This window comes from Pelmatolapia mariae, linkage group LG12 (assembly GCF_036321145.2).
Source record: "Pelmatolapia mariae isolate MD_Pm_ZW linkage group LG12, Pm_UMD_F_2, whole genome shotgun sequence".
In the NCBI taxonomy this organism is placed as follows: domain Eukaryota; kingdom Metazoa; phylum Chordata; class Actinopteri; order Cichliformes; family Cichlidae; genus Pelmatolapia; species Pelmatolapia mariae.
The window spans coordinates 29,531,129-29,543,878 of NC_086237.1; the positions used below are offsets into that span (position 1 = coordinate 29,531,129).

The window sequence follows — 12,750 nt, forward strand, 5'->3', positions numbered from 1 at the left end:
TTATCAGGAGATATTCAAATTTTGGTCTAATTAGCTTAGAAACTGTTGGCCAAGAACAAATGAGAGTGATCTTTTTTTTTTACCGTTAAACACAAAAATCAGTTCACTGTTGAATTTAAAAAACAGCTTCTCAGCTCGACTGTCACCGAAAGCTCGACCTCAACTTCTTACTGGAAGGGAAGGGAACAAAAGCTTAGTTTCGGAAAAGCTGATGACACAATCCTTGACTCAGCTACTCACCACTAAAACTGAGTCAAATCAAAACAATTCAGTCGATTCAAACATTCACGACTCAAAACTCCAGATGCATGTCTGTCTGAAATCCACAAGCACTTTATGAATGAGTCACGTGATTGTTCTGATTCACTTTGCCAATATTTAAGAGGTGCAATACTCTAACACTGTGTTGAGTTGTTGTCGGGATTTGGCTGAGACATAATTGACTCCATCATTCACTCAGATCAGCAGTGAATCATCCGCAGGCATCTGACTTCCCGGAAGGCTAATTCAGGAGTCTAAACTTTTCTACGTTGGGGCTTATAAGGAGCCAACAGAGTTTCTGTGTTAGGCCTTACAAAGTGCCTCTTTTTGGCACAAAGACATTTCCCAAGAATCCTGTTTTTCTGCACTGATAGCAAATTCTGTGCTTGTAATGGGAACAAACTTATGCGACTTGCTGCAAACTGGACATTTTGTGTGAGAAATGTATCCCTACTTTCACTTCAGCTGAGACACGACTCGTATTTCTGCTAAATAGAAAAACACAGTTCTGTCTGACATGCAAGGGCAGAAAATTCTCACATTTGCAATACTACAACCATGAAGTACTTAGCATTTTTGTAAAAAAATTAAACAACAACAAAAGAATAGCACAGTTTAAATGCAGCGACCAACTCCAGCTCTGCACCACGCAGCCAAGGAATCTGGAAAAACTTGTCATGACGGGCAGTGTTTCTTTGGACAACTTGAAAACAAAACAAACTCTTGACCCCATCATACACCTTCACTGTGTGCAACCACCCACACACACATATCCATCAATGTCCAGCAAATGCCGAGCCTACAAGCGCACACATGCTTTTAAGTGAGATCCTTATGCTGCTGCAGCTAAATCAAGACTATAATCAACATTCTTCCAACAACAAGAACAAGGGTGCATTGGAGTAAAACACACACCCACACACAGAGACACACACACTCTCTAATTATTGCTGTTTTGGAAAAAACACAGGCACGCATGCGTATCCCCTCTCTAACACTTGCACAAACGTGTTCACAGGCAAGTACTTAACCCTAGTGAACGCCTTATATGTATATGTTTGTGTGTGTCTGTGGTGGGAATCCACAGTTAAAGCTGAAATTTTAGGCTTCAGATGCCAAAAGCTGTGCAAGTCATATCACATAAACACACGCCAACAGCTCAATAATGTCCGGGTTATTGTAGAAAGTCTGTTATGACCAGAAAATAGCCTTCTTTCCTTCCCCTTTTTTTGGTCCTAATTTGTTTCTTCTTTATTTCTCAGTCAACTCCCAGCTCCCTGCCAAATTATCTCCCATGGCTCTCCTCTCTCTTTTGCCGCCTCCTCCCTCTTCCCCATAGGGCCACTGTGGGTCAGACCTCTCTCGTGGTCTCATCAGTGGATTTCTTAGAACCCCTGGGGCAAGCGGAAAAGCTGACTCTGATAACATCTCAGTTCAAGATATCGAACCATGACAGTGTCTGATCCGCATCTGATAGCCAAAGCTTCAGAGTTCACTACTCTCACTTATTTCTGGATGCACAACTGGTTCAAAAAACAAAAATGATCACGATGAAGCTGCACTCCTTTCTTTCAAGGAAATACGTCTCAGACAGCTTCCAGGATATTAATGTGCTGTATTGCATAAAATCCCCAACCAAGTAATCATATCAAGTTGGAGAAAATCTTGTTATAATCATGCTGAAAAGAGTCATGCTCCTCTCTAGAGAGACTCCAAGATACTCTGGTGGTGAAAAAATTATGGCAGTATTGCTAGGATGAGCCACAGAATTCAGGTTTATTATATATTTTTATGTTTGAATGCTTACATGCGTACACCACACCGCCTCTTTAGTCCACGGGTGTTAAACACGCACCACCAGGAGCCACTGCATGGCTTTGCAAAGTGTGAAAACTGAAAACAAAATGCACTGCTAATCCTGGATAGCACAGGAATGAAAATGTACAGAAAGCCAAAAGGATTTTGAGATCTAACCAGGCTGTCGGATTAATAAAGGTCATAAAACACTAATGCTGTTTAGTTACAAAAACACCACATGTGAAGGTTTTGTTCCTTCTATAGCTCCACTCTGATCAGTAAATTGCAATGAGAGCAAACTCACTACATGAATGCCAAAGGTCAGGCATAATGTTCAACTCGAGCTCATTTTTAATGGCTCTGTTTAGCTTTTTTTTTTAAAACATTTTCAGAATATTCTTGTAGTTGTTTACAACTATATTCAGTTTTTTCTTCCCTTTCTTCCTTTTGCATTGATACGGTTTTACGGGCATAGCCCACTTGAAATCAAATTGGGTTGCATGTGGCCTATGAGTGTGACACCCCCACTTTAGCCATACCACAAAGAGCAAAAGAGAAGTGAAGACAGAACCAATGCATCCATGCATCAGAAATCAAGAAAATCTGTGGGGAAGTAAAAGGGTTTTTTTCTGAGAAATAACAGTTTCGCTTGAGACTACACAAGCCAAACAGGAATCTGGAAGCGCTGCAAACCTGTAAAAAGATTACAGATAGGCTTTAGTCTGTGGAGGGTTTTCACCAGCTTATAACAATGACAACCAAGACTGAAGACTTTTTTAGGATGCATTTTCAAACAAAAGATACTATCACAACAGACAAAAGAGTTAAGTTGTGGTTAAACTACAAAAAAAGGAATATTTCATGACTCAATACAGTTTCACCTTCTGATGCAATCAGTTCAGTCATTTTAGTTTGTGTCTGATATGATTCACTGTTTTCCAGCTGGTATGGCCTACATTACATTCTCTTCATGCTGGAAGCAGGAACTAAACTCCTTGCTGTCTTCTTTCGCCTTTCTAATTCATTAATTTCTGCACAGAAGACGTAGCCATGGCTGCACCTACATCGCTCAGCATCGCTCTTTATCCCACACTGTAAGTTATGGTGACTGAATAGTGCTCCCTTAACCCAATGCACCATTAAATATTCTCCTGGCTTTGCAGGCCTGTCTGGCATAAACCCGTCAGGTTGGCTCGACAGAGTTAAAATTATCAGCCAAAGAAACTATATACAAAGCCGTGTTACTTTACCACCCAAGAGGCATATTTTTTTGTCTTCGGTGCCTCTGTGGCTCAAGGTGTGACTGTTGCATCGAAATGACTCAGTCATCAAAGTATGCAGACCTCATAAGGTAAATATGTACCTTGCAGGTAAGCTTCAGCACCTGTTTAGATCACACACGGGCAAAAGTAAAATAACATGACCACCGAAAAATGTAGAAGAGGCAGAATTATGCTAAGAAAATGTTAAGGTGAATGACAGCTCATTATTACCTCCAATATAATGTTGTAATTATATTGTGACCCAAACAGTGGTGCATGTAACGGGCCATCTAATTTTACTGAAGTCAGCATGTCTTTATGCTATTTTACCCATTTGATGGCGATTAAGGAGGGCAAAACATATCTGATGGGCATGAAAATTTTTAAATAAAAAATGCATTTAAGCCTTGATGTGGAACTCCCCAAGTTATAACACTTACAACAAAACAAACCCCAATCGAGTGTTAATACATTGGTATTAACATGTTTAGCAGCCTCTGGTGTTTGTTTGTTTTTTTTCATCTGCACCATAACCCCAATATTTTCCAAAAAGCATCTTAGAATGTAGTTTTCCATCTGCTCTTTACTACACATTTTTGGTCAGAGGATTTCAGCAACCACCACAGCTAGTGAAGCTTTTACTTTGAAGGATCATGCTCCTGTAGTACACACACAGACCAACGTTGCCACATAAAGCACTCCACAGTCACACACCTTGAACTGAACCATCACAACTAAAGGCACGTTGGCCAACACGCCTTCACCTTCCCAAAAGTACCTTCATTTCAAAGCTCTAAAAGCTGGAGTCGGTGCAAACAAAGACACACACACAGCCATGAGCCAGAAATAGACCTGAATTCCTTCCAACACACACACACACACACACACACACACACACACACACACACACCAAAATGAGTACTTTGATTTACACACACACACACACACACACCAAAATGAGTACTCTGATTTACACACACACACACACACACACACACACACACACACACACACACACACACACAGCACTGGACTCTCAAACCAAGTGGCTTCTCCCCACTAGTTTCTAATCTCCATCCAGCAGTCATGAACAGGCGCAAACTAAATTGCAGATGCACGTTTTTAACACGGTATTTTTTTTAAAGCGCACTTTATCAGTGCCTGTCTCTGTATTTAAATACCTGACACGAATCACTAAAATCAAGGGACAGTGGGATTAGTATTGCGTCATCACCATGGCGACCACTGCTGAGTAAATTTGCGCCAAAGCCTTAAACAGTTTTTTTGAGTGGCATAAATTCACTCGAGTTAGTTACAAACTTGCCAACTGCACATTTTCATGTGTGTATATTGTGACAGCTGTGCTCGCTGAGACAGAAGAAGCTGTTCTGTGGTTTGACAGGACCAAGTTAATTTCTAGTTAAAAGGAAAAAAAAACAATTTAGGGGCAAAAGGGAAAAGAATTAAAGGAAAATCTGCGCCAGCACCGCCTGCATGCAACCAAATCGGGAAGCTGCTCCTGCAGACCCTTTAAACTATACACGACCACGTTTTTTTTATTTTTTACATTTCTTTTTTCCGACCTTAAAGAAAAAAACGTTCATATCGCTGCTGCACATTTTGGGATTAGTCTCCAAGCGGCTACATTTAATAAAGAAAGAAAAAAAAGAAAGACAGAAAAGTTTAGCAATGCTAAGAAGAGAGTGTGGGAGAGGGAGGGGGGTGAAAGTTACTGCCACAACATACTCACGTTCTCCGTTATCTCGGATGGGCACCCACCGCAGCACGACGACTAACCAACAAGTTGGACTTCGCATAACGGAAATGTGTTGTGCATTAAAGTAAGTCTAAACGACGTCAGTGAAGAGCAACGTGAAGTGGACACCGGAGGAGAAGCCGTGCGATAAAAAGTCCTTCGCTTTCTCCCTCATTGTGACTGCATGCGACTGGTCCTCCGCAAAAGGGGGGAAAAAAGAGAGAGGAAGAAAACTTTCAGCCACGAACTTGACGCGGAAAAAATGGTTAGCCCTCATTTCCGTCAAAAAAAAGAAAAAAAAGTGTGGCGGTCCAGTGAGCTTTCGCGATTAAACTTACTTCCGCGCTGGTATTTTCAAAATAAGACTTTCTGTCTTAAGGAGGCAATATCCGAATTGTAACACCGTTATTACAGTAGACTAAAACAAAAGTAAAATATTGCGTGGAAAATATTTTACTTAAATTAAATAAGAATTAAAAATGAGTTTTTTTATGAAGACAAACAAACTGTGTGCTTACAAAACTCATTAGAATAAAAACCACCAAGGTAATGTGCTTAGTTTTAGCGTTTGCTTTTTTCATGTTCATTGAGACTGCAATGTCTACATGATAAGAAAGCATTGTAATAGACTGACAAATGCCACCCCAATTAAAAAATAAATACCAAAAGTAACACTGAAACTAATAAAAACTGAACTGAAACAGAACATTTTCCAACAATAAAAACTAAACTGAAATGAGCAGATCCACACAGGAAAGGAACTGAAACTAAACCAAAATGAAAATAAAAATTCAAAGTGAAATGTAATGTACTTTTCTTGTCTTACTGCCCCGTAAAAACAATTTTTTAATCATATATTTACAAGTCACCTTTTCTGCCTTACATGGCGAAATTAGAATGACCAATAAGTCTATAATGCATGTCTTTGGACTGTGAGAGGAAGGTGGAGTAGAGGAGGAGGCCCACGCAGGCACACGGGAAATGTCCAACCAAAAGGGCAAATGGAGAGTCAGTACAAACAAGACAGAATACGTGTGTGTGAACTGTAAAGCTGCAAGGAGTAGAGGTAGTGAAGATGCATGAGTTTAAATACCTGGGGTCAACAATCCAAAGCAACGGACAGTACGCAAGAGAGGTGAAGAAGAGAGTGCAGGCCCAGAGACGAGTGTCAGATGTGATTTGTGATAGATGAATACAGCAAAAGTGAAAGGGAAGGTTTACAGGATGTTGGTGAGACCTGCTATGATCTATGGTTTCGAGACGGTGGCACAAACATAAAGACAGGAGGCCGGGCTGGAGGCAGAGTGGAAGATGTTTACAAGTTTGTTGGGAGTGACCAGGATAGACGGGATTAGAAATGAGTACATCAGAGGGACAGCTTGAGCAGTTTTAGGACAAAGTTAGTGAGATGGTCTGGACTTGTGTAAAAGAGAGACACTGGATATACTGGACAAAAGATGTTGATCACAGAGGAGGCTCGTGGATGTAGTGAAGGAGGACAGTGCAGATGGTATGAATCCTAGGGATAGGGTCAGCTGGAGGCAGACCATCCACTGTGGTGACCCCTAAAGGAAGCAGCCAAAAGAAAGAGTAGAATTAAATTGTCTTATTCAAATAGATGGCCATTGAGATTGAGATCTTCTTTTCAACAAAGGGCATACAGTTTAAGAGCACAAAGTCACAAAGACACAGTATACATGCTCAGAAATGAAAAAAGCTATGTACAAGAGGTCCCTTTAGGGGTTGCTTTGGCAACCCCTAAAGGGACTTGTTGTAAATAAGAAGACAGAAGGAAAAAGAAAAAAGTACAAGAGTAGTTGCAGATACACAAATATAACATTTTAAAATGCTCCAATGGAATCAGATAAGATAACTTCATAGGTTTTTGTAGCTTGTTCCATCTGTATGCAGGAAAGTATTCAAATTGAGTTCTTCCACAGTTTGCTGTGGGTAAAAGGTACAGCCAAGGTAACAATGTCCTGTGAGCTGACATTTAAAGTCCTATGTTTAAATTCAGGCAAAACGCAGAGATAACCAGGCGATCTTTGTGGAGTCTTGCAAATAAACCCCGTACAGTGCTGTTTAAGATCTCTAGTACAAGATGAGAACAAAACCCTCTGTGATGAAACAGTGATACATGAAATCAACATAAACCACACCTTACCTTTTTGTGCTGTTTTGTATTTCTAATGAATTTTCCTTTATATTTTTCTTTCAGTTTGTTTCCAAAGTTCACTTTTAGTTCATTTTTCATTAGTTTCAGGTTCAGTCTTTTTAATTATTATAATATGTTGGGTGTTTCATGTAAGTAGGCTATTACAAAACAAGCATCACATTGGCAGTTAACATGAAATCATGAAGAAATGTGGGGCTTGTTGACAAATATGACCAAAATTACACAGACAAAAACTGGGGACATTTCCTGTTTGATTTATGTATTTATTTATTGTTAGTGTGTTTTATGAGAGTGCTTTACTTTGTTTTTATTGGTTTTCAGAGGCAAGGTTTTATTTTTATTTGAGTCAACTGAAATTCTATCACGCCTACTTTTAGGTTTCAGTTGTTGTTTTGCTATCAATATCCTCACTTTGCATGCAATATGGCCCCTGTTCACATTATAGTAAATATTTATCATCACCTTAGTGAGGTGTTATTATTAATTATACACGTGGCAAGTATTAAACAGCTGACTGCATTTAGCAAATGCTCTGTTTAAATGCAGAATTTATTAAAAAATACAGTAACTGAATGTGCTCATCTAATTCTATTTGCAAACTGCAGCTGTCAGATATTTTCCTGTGACATGCATGTGGCGCAAGACAAGCACAAAACAGCATGAAATCAGTCTCTTAATTGTACAGCTCAGTGCACACCAACTAAATTACTTACAGCCACTTTTCACTGGCACTGTGCTCAACATGATACAATCAAATATGAACCTATTTAGGAATATGCACCAAATATTGAAACAAGGCACAATCTGCCTGAAAATACGCATATCATTTAATTTATTGTCATCCTGTATGACTACATATTCACAAAAAATATGAAGTTAAATGAGCTCACAACAAACACAGGATGTTTGGGACAGCTGGGCGGTCTATAATCACTCTGCCCAGCAGTGTCAGCAACCTATTTCCTGTGCAAACATGCTTATATGTTTGCCACCACTGACCCATTTTTATGCACACAAACACTGTATTGTGTCTCAGGTGATTTCACTCAATGAGATGTATCCACAGCTGTAAATGTATCATTTAATAATCTTCTAAAACTGTCATAAGGACAGATTTTATGACAGAAGTGTGATATACATAGATGAAAAAACACTTTCTGAGTCATCAGTGTTTAGCTTTAAGCGTGTACTTTTATGTTGAAATTATCAGGGAGGAAGTAGCTCCTACTGAATACCATCCTGGGCAGGTTACTGCAAAAGGTGTCTAGTTTCTTAGGTGAAGTCTTTTAGTTATTGTACCTTTATTTTGGTACTTTATTTATGGATGCAGATCATTTTTTTAAAAATTATTATTAACAAAACATCTGTGCAGGTGTGTAATGTTGTTTGCTGTGGCTTTAACCCAGTAGATCTGCACTATGCTATACTTTAAAGTAAGGAGATCACTTAAATGTGACGTTAATATTTTCTCTTTCTCTCTAGCACATAAGACAGGGGAAATAAAAACAAAGAGATATTTTATCTTGACCTACAATGGATAGTTGTGTTTTTATGTTTTGTTTTGTTTTTTTGCTTTTTACTTCTCTAGAGACCCGAAATCCGTTGTTTATTTCTTGTTTGATGGTAAAAACGTTAATTTATATTGCCAGGTATGAGTATAAAGTTTGCAGCTATTTGTGAAATACATATCTAAAATTGTTAAACAGTGACATCTGATGGCAGACGGACTGCAGTGCATGAGGAGCGTGTGCCTGTTTATAGAAAACGTCTTTTTTTAAGGTATCATAAAGGGAAATTGGTTAAAAATCACTGGATATTTACACAATAAACTTACATTTCCTGGAGTCTATCCCTTCTGTCACTGAGCAAAGGCAGGATATACCTTGGACAGGTCACTAGTCCATCCATTCAGACGTATAGCCACACTTACTGACATTTCAGAATCACAATTTAATCTAACTATGCATGTCTTTGTACTGAAGGAGGAAGCCACAGCACCCGCAGTGAACCCAGCCAGCAGAGTCGAGGCATCAGACTGCATGACAGTGTTAATTTGGCACAGTCACATATTCCTTCAGTCTGCGATTACAGTAACGAACTTTCAGAGTTGTGAAAAAATGTACCCATCCAACTAGAATTTTAATGATACGTGCTAAAAATGAAAGCTGTCTTAATATTACATTTTGCAATTTGAAAAAAACCAAACATAAAATCACACTGTATCACTCCTACCACTTTTCTGCGCAAGTCATTCATGTATCAGTGATAACGGTGTTATGCACTAATGAAAACTGACGGAACTGAGCCATGGTACCAAAAGTGATTTGAATAGAGATGAGACTTTGTGACAAAATTAAGAAACCAAAAAAAGAGCAAAAGTCAGCTATTGTGGCTGTAGATATATGCTAATGGCTGCAAGTGTAATAACGTAATTGTGAATATAACACAACGCACACATAATGTGAACAGCTCCATGACTGGATATGCTAGAATTTCAGTGTCAGCAATTTTGAATTTAAAAAGGCCCGTTGCAAAGTCTCTCAGTTTTAACATCCAAAGTTTAATACTAAATATTCATATAAACCAAGAGCACCACACACATTTTTGTGTGAGTTCCCCTTATCTAGAGATTTTCTACCAGTCTGCCGTGGTGAGAACGGTATGTTGTGCTCTGGGAGCAGCATCGGAGCAGACTCAATAAAGTAATTAGTGAGTCTTACTCTGTGATTTCCTGCAAAGTGGGAAAACACTTGAAGTTAAACAAACTGTTATCCATTATGAGCAATACTGATGGCCCTCTGCATCACTGCACAGACAGCAGAATCAGCTCTGCTGCCACAAGGACAGACATAGAAAATTTTTCATACGTCATGCAATAAATCTACAATGCAACCTTGAACTTACTGAAGTTGAGCATGAGCTACAACAGTACAAAAAAAAGGCTAACTATGCGTTTTCATGCTCATGTTTTTCATTCCCCTCTTTTCCAATCTCTCCTTCTGTGCTCCATGTTTCTTCTAGAGGAGTCAGCATTATGCCGATTGACTCCACTAGAAGCATGTACAGGCTTTACAGAAAGAAAGTAAGAGCAAGCCCACATGCACTTCCCCTTTGGGGTGCTCACCATGAACCCTGCAGAGTCACGCCTGAGAGGTCCGTCAGCTCTCTTGTGTTTGCTGTGACTTTGCTGCTCAAGTTCAATGCATGTTCACTGACGGTTCGCTGCAGGCCGAAAACGACCGTCAGGCCACCGGGAAATGCTCTGGCAGTTTGCAGGTTTTGAAGAACCTCACACATCTATTCTCTGAAAAGCAGAAATACATCTTTAAAGAATGATTTAATTTCACTGCAATTTAGAAATGCAGTTGGTGAGACAAAGTGTGAATATGTGTTTATGTGTTACTGTTTAGATCTCCTCTAGTGAGCAGAAGAGCTCACAAAGATGCAGGAGAGATGTGTGCAGTCTGTGTCTGTATAGCTATTTAATATGACTGTATGCATTCAGACTCATACTGTACCAAGACTGATATAAAAGCTAGGAAGCGGCAATAAAAACTAAAAACCAAACTAGGTGTAAAACCTTTGCAATTAAAATTTTAAAAACTAGAAAAGATAATAGTCAGGTGCATTTCCCTTAATGTCTTGATATGATATGCATGCATATTCAAATAGAACTAACAGTGAAATAAATAAAATAAAAAACACTGAAACAAGAAGCTTGCCCTCGAAACTAAATTAGGAGAAAAGTGAAATGAACTTCAAGAAAAATGCATGTGTGTGTGTTTCTGTGTGTGTCTTTTTTATGTGCTGCAGAGCTAATGGCAACCCAACGAAAGAGACATCTCTCTTCTGAATTGAAAATGTCAAACATGCATCATCAAAGAATTTCTTAATCCTTTTGCAAGTGAGAAACTGAGCGTATCAGACACCAGACATACAGTTATGTAAAATGTGAGTCTCCATTTCTGGAAGAGAAAAAAAGAGACAAACAATAAAAATAATCATGTAATCCACTGTCGTCCTAAATGTCTTACTACTTACATGGTAGTATTCAGTTCATTAAGGCACTAATAGGTCAGGAGGTGCAGGTAAATAGAGCAGGCAGTAAGCAACACTTGCAACCCTGCAAGACTAACGCGTTGCAGAAGTTCTGCAAATAAGGCATTGACTAACAGCCCAAGGCTAACTGCACCTCACTGAGTGCGCAGTCGTGACAAGCAAAGTAAGTAGTTTCTTGACCAGTTAAAGTTTGAGACAGCCACCAGAGCACAGCAAAACACATCTCTTCACGTATCATAACAACTTTCTCTCAGGTGGCAGTTGCATGGGGGATGTGGATGGGCGGCATGCATTAATGATATTCATGTGCAGAAGCCTGGAAGGACTTCACACAGAAAATTCAGATTAATTAAGAGAGGGAACTCTGAAGTCCAGTGATCAGTTTGTTAATTACTCTACCTTATGTTTATGTGTTTATCAATTACCTGTACATAACTTATAGTTAACCATGCCACATCATACCCGAGCATTTTAATTCTGCTGTGCTTTTTAGCTCTCATATTTATATAGTTTCCGTTCTGATAATCAAGACATAAGGCACTCTGCAGATCTGCAGTAATATGCACAGTGAGGCAGTAAAATACAAGGTTGTGACAGGAGTACAAATACTTTAGTTTTCCCATTTTGTGTGAATTTAGGCTATACTTCCTCTGAATTATACCTCAAAGGGAAATAATACATATTTTGTACAGAATACGGTGCATTTCTATAGATTACAGCACTGAAAGACTGACAGGTAAGATATTTTTGTGCTGCAGAGTGGTGATAGAGTATTGTTGATATTTTAAATACATGTTGCCGGTAACATTTACATAATTTTATTCAAGTAAGGTTTTGAATGGAGTCTTTTTATGCATTTGACATGCTCACAGGCAGCTCAAAGGAAGAAGTTCTTACACAGCCAGGTGAGACTGCCAAAAGGTGAAGCTGTGCAAGCAGAGTGGAACAGGAGAGATGAAGGTAAGAGAGTCCAGTTGAAAATCACAAAGTGGTTTGCTTTAGTCTGCTTTACTTGCTGCTAGATTTAGTGTGGATATTTTAGTGTCGCAGCACTGCCTGCATTTTTGTAAAAGTCATGCCACTAAAGGTGGAGCAGTAGACAGAATTCCTATTAAAGCTTCAGGTGCTGAACTGTGAATTGTAATTCACCCACAATGCACAAAAGTTCTACACGGGAAGCAAAGCACGCCTGTGGGGGGAAATAAAGGTGGCGACTTACCTGGAAAAGTTCAGTGCTTCTTAAGTGAAGTTTTGACAAAACTCCTGGTGGAAATGAGTAAAGGTTTTGGAGTCTCGAAAGGAAGGAAAGCAGCTTCAGCGACCAGGTCACAATGCTACAGGTGCAGGCGAGAAAGCAGTGATGGTACCGAAAGCGTAGTGACTCTGCTGCTTTGATCTTCATGTCTCAGCTCTCACACTGCCACAGAAAATACACAAAA

General features: G+C 39.3%; 1 protein-coding gene across 3 annotated transcripts in view; it reads right to left on the bottom strand.

Annotated features, from left to right (window-relative positions):
- Nucleotides 1-6,543, bottom strand: part of sh2b3 (SH2B adaptor protein 3) — a 62,820-nt gene extending 56,277 nt beyond the window's left edge. Inside the window, exon 1 of one of the 3 annotated variants that reach the window (XM_063489524.1) lies at nt 6,524-6,543. The gene's annotated coding sequence lies outside the window, so the exon portion shown is untranslated. Of the gene's footprint in view, nt 1-5,066; nt 5,335-6,523 lie in introns of those variants that run through there. The other 2 variants (XM_063489522.1, XM_063489525.1) reach the window with 2 other exon arrangements.
- Between the last annotated feature and the right edge of the window lie 6,207 nt (nt 6,544-12,750).